This window comes from Archocentrus centrarchus, chromosome 1 (genome assembly GCF_007364275.1).
Source record: "Archocentrus centrarchus isolate MPI-CPG fArcCen1 chromosome 1, fArcCen1, whole genome shotgun sequence".
Taxonomy (NCBI): Eukaryota; Metazoa; Chordata; class Actinopteri; order Cichliformes; family Cichlidae; genus Archocentrus; species Archocentrus centrarchus.
The window spans coordinates 35,411,627-35,417,626 of record NC_044346.1 but is presented as its reverse complement, the minus strand read 5'-3'; positions in this window follow the sequence as shown (position 1 = coordinate 35,417,626).

Below are 6,000 nucleotides of genomic sequence, written 5' to 3'. Positions count from 1 at the left end.
TAAAACAGCCCGTGTGCCTGTGCTTCTTCCACTCCTTCCCTTATTTCTCAAGTTTTCCCCCTTTTTTCTAATTATACTTGCTCTTTCCTTCATTCCCTCTCTGCTGCAGCTCACAGTGGCCTTGTATACAGTTATCAACTGGTTGCTAATGAGAATGAGTGGGGGCTCATTAGTCATTATATCATTAACATTTAATCACTCTGTGCTAATCCTAATAACCATCTCACACAGTTTAATCGGTTGTCACTTTCTGGAGCAACCGCAGCATCAGTGTGGTTTGACATAAAGTCTCCCATGTGGCTAAGGTTAGATTTGTGCTTATGATGAAAGTTTTAAAGTTAAAATTGAAATAAATTGCTGCTTTAGAGATCATTAACTTGGAGATTCCTGGGTATAAGTTGTATGGACATTTGGCAAATTCCCTTCTCATTGCTCAGTGACATTTCAGCCCTCTGCGGCAACCTCCTCTTGCCCTGCTACTTTCTCTCTCTTCTTCTATCTGTCCCCTCATCTATCTCAAGTCTTCTGTCCCTCTCTCCCTCTCGGTCCATTGCAGCATATGTCTAGTTTCCCTGTCTCCTCATCCTCTTGTCCCACAATGGTCTTATAAATTGTACAGGAGCAAAACAGTAGAGATGTAGGAGATGCTGACACCTTTAGTGTCAGGAAGGAAGCGCAGAGCCAGAACAGATCCTCAATCCATCACTCATCAGCAGGGAAAAAGAAAGACTTGGACATAGGTGTGAAGGGAGGAGAGGACAGAGTGAGGGAGGGTAAGGTAAGAAGGGGGAGAGACAAAGAGATGGATACTTTATGGGGAGGGCTGGCAGAGAAAAAAGAAAGGGAGTGAGCAGCCACCCAACACAGTCATCTACTCCCATCCATCCATCATCTGTCTCAGCCCAGAGGCTGCCACTGCTTCATCAGCTCCTTGTACATTTAGTGCGTGTGTGTGTGTATGTGTGTGTGCGCGCGTTGGTTGGCAGGGGGGCAGAGACTAGGCCTATGAATATTTGCAAAAATTTGCAGAGGACTGAGTGTGTAAATGTTTAATATGTGCATGTGTGCTCGACTGGGCTTCTCTTTTCCATAAGTCTGCATATCAGTTTATAAAAGCAGAGCGAGGCTGCTGTCCATCATCCAGATTTGTCCACTTGTAATTTGTGGAAACTGTTTTGAAAACTTAAGTTCCAACATATACATTTAGCAAATACGGCCAAATTTAAGACGACAACACAGAACTCATTGCTGTGCTCTGTGATCTCTCCATCAGTTGAAACTGTACACAAATACCACTTCATCTTTGAACACAAAGACAAAACTCTGCATGCTTATGCAGGCTGCCTGTTAGGAAGTGTGTCTTATCTCACAATGCAACGAGCAACAGCAAGCTATTTGCTTTTTGTCAAAACCATCTCAGTTCTACAGACAAGATTTGACACCGAGCATCACGGCTCAGACAACACTACAGTTTGAAGATGACATATGGAGACCTGTCCAGGAACCTAAATATGATCCAAAAAGCAAGTGAAAATAAAGCTCGAAGACAGAACATGAACTGGAGTCTCATGGCCAAGAAATCATTGCACCTCTCATGCTTCCTAATGGACGGCCGCTCTTTAAAAAGCACTGTGAGCCCTTCTAATAAAAACACAAAAACAAACAAGGAAAACAAGAAACACAGACAATTTTTTCTGATTTCTGTTGTACTGAATGAATAATTTCTAGTGTACTGAATAAATAAATGAAACTATATTCATTAGTAATAAGTGATTCAAATAAGAGTATAATTTTAACCATAATGTAATCCTTGTTTCTATCCTTCGCTAATCTAAGCTTTCTGCCTGCTGTCTACCTTTACATTTGGCTCACAGATGCTCACACAATAGTATCAGATGTAAATGTAACCAGATGCCAGATTAGCCTTTAAAACACTCAACATAACAATCTCGGGCCAGGGTTGGCGTAAGAAGGAGGACCCAAATGCAGACACGACTGGTAGGCAGGTGCCATTTAATGTTTTAATTAAAGATCCTAACCGGTTCTACTCGTAGACAAGCAACATAAAACTGGACCAACCAGGATTCAGACAAGACCAGAACAGGTACCAAAATTCAGTGTTGGTCAAATTTTAAATGACTTGTACTGGAAGAAGATGAATTCTATCAAAAATACCCAAGAGAGGAACTGAGTCAGGTTAATGAAAGCTGCTCTGAAAACACCTTTAAACACCATGTGTCAGTGTACATGCGAGACAAAATTAACAAACTATGATACAAAAAAGTTGGACGCCAGCATAGAGTGCAGCTGGAGTTGAATTGATTGAATTTATTGCAAAAAACCTATAGTAACTATAGTCCAAGGATGTCTAGTGAATTGGAAGCTTGTGCTAAGTACGAAGGTGCAAAAAAAATTTATAATGTTATAAAAAATTTAATTGTGCATTTTGAGAACAAACTGCCGCAGCTGCTACACCATCTACAAAATGCCTTGGGTAGATGAAACAACTTGATGAGCTGTCTTATTGTGTCTTGTGATTGTACATATCCCCTCTGTACTCCGTACCATCGATATCCTTGCATCTGTCCAGTGCCAGTTTGTGTGTTTTTTCCTTCTGAGCAGATGCAGCTTTCTGCACCATCTCTTTAACGTCCTCGTACTTATCGCAACATCGTGTTTATGTGCTAAAAGAGAAATCATTTCCTTGTTACTAAACCGATTCTAAAGTATAGTTTCGCTAACTCATCTACACAAGACATTTTAGGGAGGGCATAGCAGACATGGCGTCGCAGTTGTTTGAGTTGAAACGAGAACTTTAATCTCCACATTTTGACTTTTTTCTCAAAATGCACAATTTAATTTTTTTCTCAATGTGGCCCTAATACTCTTTCATAGCTAAGAGGCAGGAGTGAAACAATGAATAGAACCCGGGAAACGGTAATTTATCCAACAGATATCAGTGTTTGATGTTTAATGGGCAGCATGGTGGCCTCACAGGAGTGCTGGGTTCAAATCCACCTTGGCTGAGGTCTTTCTGTGTGGAGTTTACATGTTCTGCCCGTGTCTGCGTGGGTTCTTTTGGGTACTCTGGCTTCCTCCCACAGTCCAAAGACATGCATTTGGTGGGGTTAGGTTAATTGGTGATGGTGTTTCTAAATTGCCCATAGGTGTGAATGTGAGTGTGAATGGCTGTCTGTCTCTCTGTGTTAGCCCTGCGACAGGCTAGTGACCTGTACAGGGTGTACCCTGCCTCTCGCCCTGTGACAGCTGGGATAGGCTCCAGTCTGAAAAGGATAAACAGAAGAGAATGGATGGATGTTTACTGGTAAATATCTGCTGAAAATGCAAAGGAACTTCTGAAATGCTTCAAGAAAAGTTGATGTTTTTTTTTTTTTTTGGAGAGCAGGTTAAAGTTTAACCTCTCAGAGGCTGCGTAGCAGATTAATGAAGCCAAATTAGTAACGATCACATTTCAAGAAGCATTATCACGGTTGGCTTATATTGATAATATAGGTGCTAAAACGAGCATTTCCACTACTAGAACATGTGCTTGTTCATTTACAGCAATAACAGTTTAACAAGTGCTGCAGTTCTTGGTCTGATCCCACCCTAATTACTGTCCAGCGATTTGGTCTAGCGCTTCAAAACAAGACCTTATTAAGATCCAGTTCACTCAGAACAGAGCTTCCCCGTCTCCGTTCTCTGCCGCTAAATGAGGGACAGCATGGAAGGGATGCATGCTAGGCTGGTTTGGATGAGGGTGAAAGACGCGCTGGCATGTGGTCTGGTCTTTTATATAAGAAACATTTGTGTTCACAGCTAATACACACTAATGAGAGGCAGTGTCACGATGCCAGATGTTTCTTCATGGGATGTTTCACATCCCTTTTATCCCAAACCAGTGCTTTAAAGAAAACTGTTAAGTACAGTACGGGAAAATATCTGACTGGAACAAACTCAAATGACTAAAAATTATAAACATTAATGGAAAAATAATGGGTCTGATTATGTGTGTATCTGTAATATAAATTGTTGGATGTATTTTGTGTGTTTTGAGTGTTTGCTGTCGGTTCTTGAAGAAACAGTTTTTTTTTTATTATCACTGTTCTTTTCAAATGACCTGCTTACTGACTGTAGAATAATGTTTGAATGTCTTGTACATTAGTGAATAGATGTTGCTGTGGAAACAATTAATGGGGATCCAAATAAAGAATAATGTGAGTCACTCCAGCATCTCTTAAATATGAAGAATTAGAGTAAGCTCATATATTCATTTACTGCATATACCAGTCTTGTGATTTTAGGCATTAATTACTATACATCTGTGGTTTATTCTGCATTAAACTTGTATTGAAATACCAATTTTTCTAACCATAGTCATAACTGAGCTGTACTAAACAGTTCATTTTAGAGATTATATTGAATGAATTAGGATAAAGCTCTTGCAGTTTAGAAATCATCTTTCACCCAGGCACAATAAATGCTTTAAAAACATCCTGACATTTCCATAAAAACCGTGCGCCACTCAACTTAACCTTTTTGCTTTTCTTTATTGCTTTCCCCGAGCTCTGCCACACCTCTGCTTCCTCTCCCTAGTTGGCTTTGGCACCATATTGCTAATTGTGCTTTAAAAGGAAGATCTAATTGTGCAGAAACAAATCCGGGTTGAAAGAATTATCCCAAGCTTTTAGTACTTGTTTATTATTCAACCAAATGTCAAAACAGTGGCTAATGCTTTCATTCACACCCTAGTGTAGATGGCAGTCATTTTAAGGCTTGATAAATACAAGACTTTACACATGTTGGCTGGCTTTTATTTATTTATATTCCTTTTTGGCTAGAAGCAACCTTGGATGATCTTCGATTGGCTTCATAAGGCCTCTCTATTTCTCTGTTTCACTTAGTTTTTTTTTACAGTGAGAAATCATTATTTCCTCTGCAGGCCTGGTGGCTAATATTTAGTGTGAATACATTTTTGCAAGTCTTCTCTGCTTCATTATGTTTGCTGTCACTCCTCTACCCTTTCCAGACAGTCAACAAATCTAAATGTCCCAGTGCACTCTTTCTGCTCCAGCTCATCTCTCCTACTCCTCCTCTTTTTCTGAAGAAAGGGCAAATGAATGATGCTCACTGTATTGACACAAAACTTTCCCCTCACTCTTCTCCCTACTCCTCTCCTCCCTCTTTGCTAATGAGCAATGCTAGTTCTATTGACCTACTTGTGGACTTAAAGGAAATCCAATCACAAATGCCTCAGGTCGCTTTCTTCCCACTTTGGGAGATTAAAAGATTCAATTCTCCCTGCCTATCCACACTCATCATCATCATTTCTCCTTCCTCTCCTTTCGTCTGTCTGCCCCTCCCCTGAACCCCCCCCCCTCCACTCCTCTCCTCTCCACCCCACCTGACTGTCGCTCTGCCTTTCTTTCCCCTGCTTACTCCCTAACTAAGTTTTCAGGCTCTTTTACAAACTTGCTCTTTGTCTTTCCCTTTTAGACTAGAGCAGAGTAGAGGAGTGCAGTCTTGCAGATAATTATCAGCAGGAGACAAGGGTGTTAATAGGACAGAATGGAGCTGGCGGACAGAGTTTGATGTCATCGGCTGCAGAAGGACAATGAATCTCTGGCTGCAGGACATCTCCGGTGTGTACAAATATGCAGAGAAACACACACACGGCAACAATGCTCATAAATTTTCATATTTGCAGAACACGATTTCCTCTTATATTCATGCACGTGTGACACACACACACACACACACACACGCACGCACGCACGCACGCACGCACGCACGCACGCATGCACGCAACTTCATCAAGTTACTGGAAAAATTCTCTAGCTAACCAACTACCATTATCCCAAATACACAACACATGCACAGCACTGACCTCATACTGTGCCTTAAATGGCAGCAGGATGCTGAGAAACTGTTTTCTTTGCCTACTGGCCATGGTGTTTGTTTGGTTTCATGCATACTGTGCAGTAATAGAACAGAGTGACC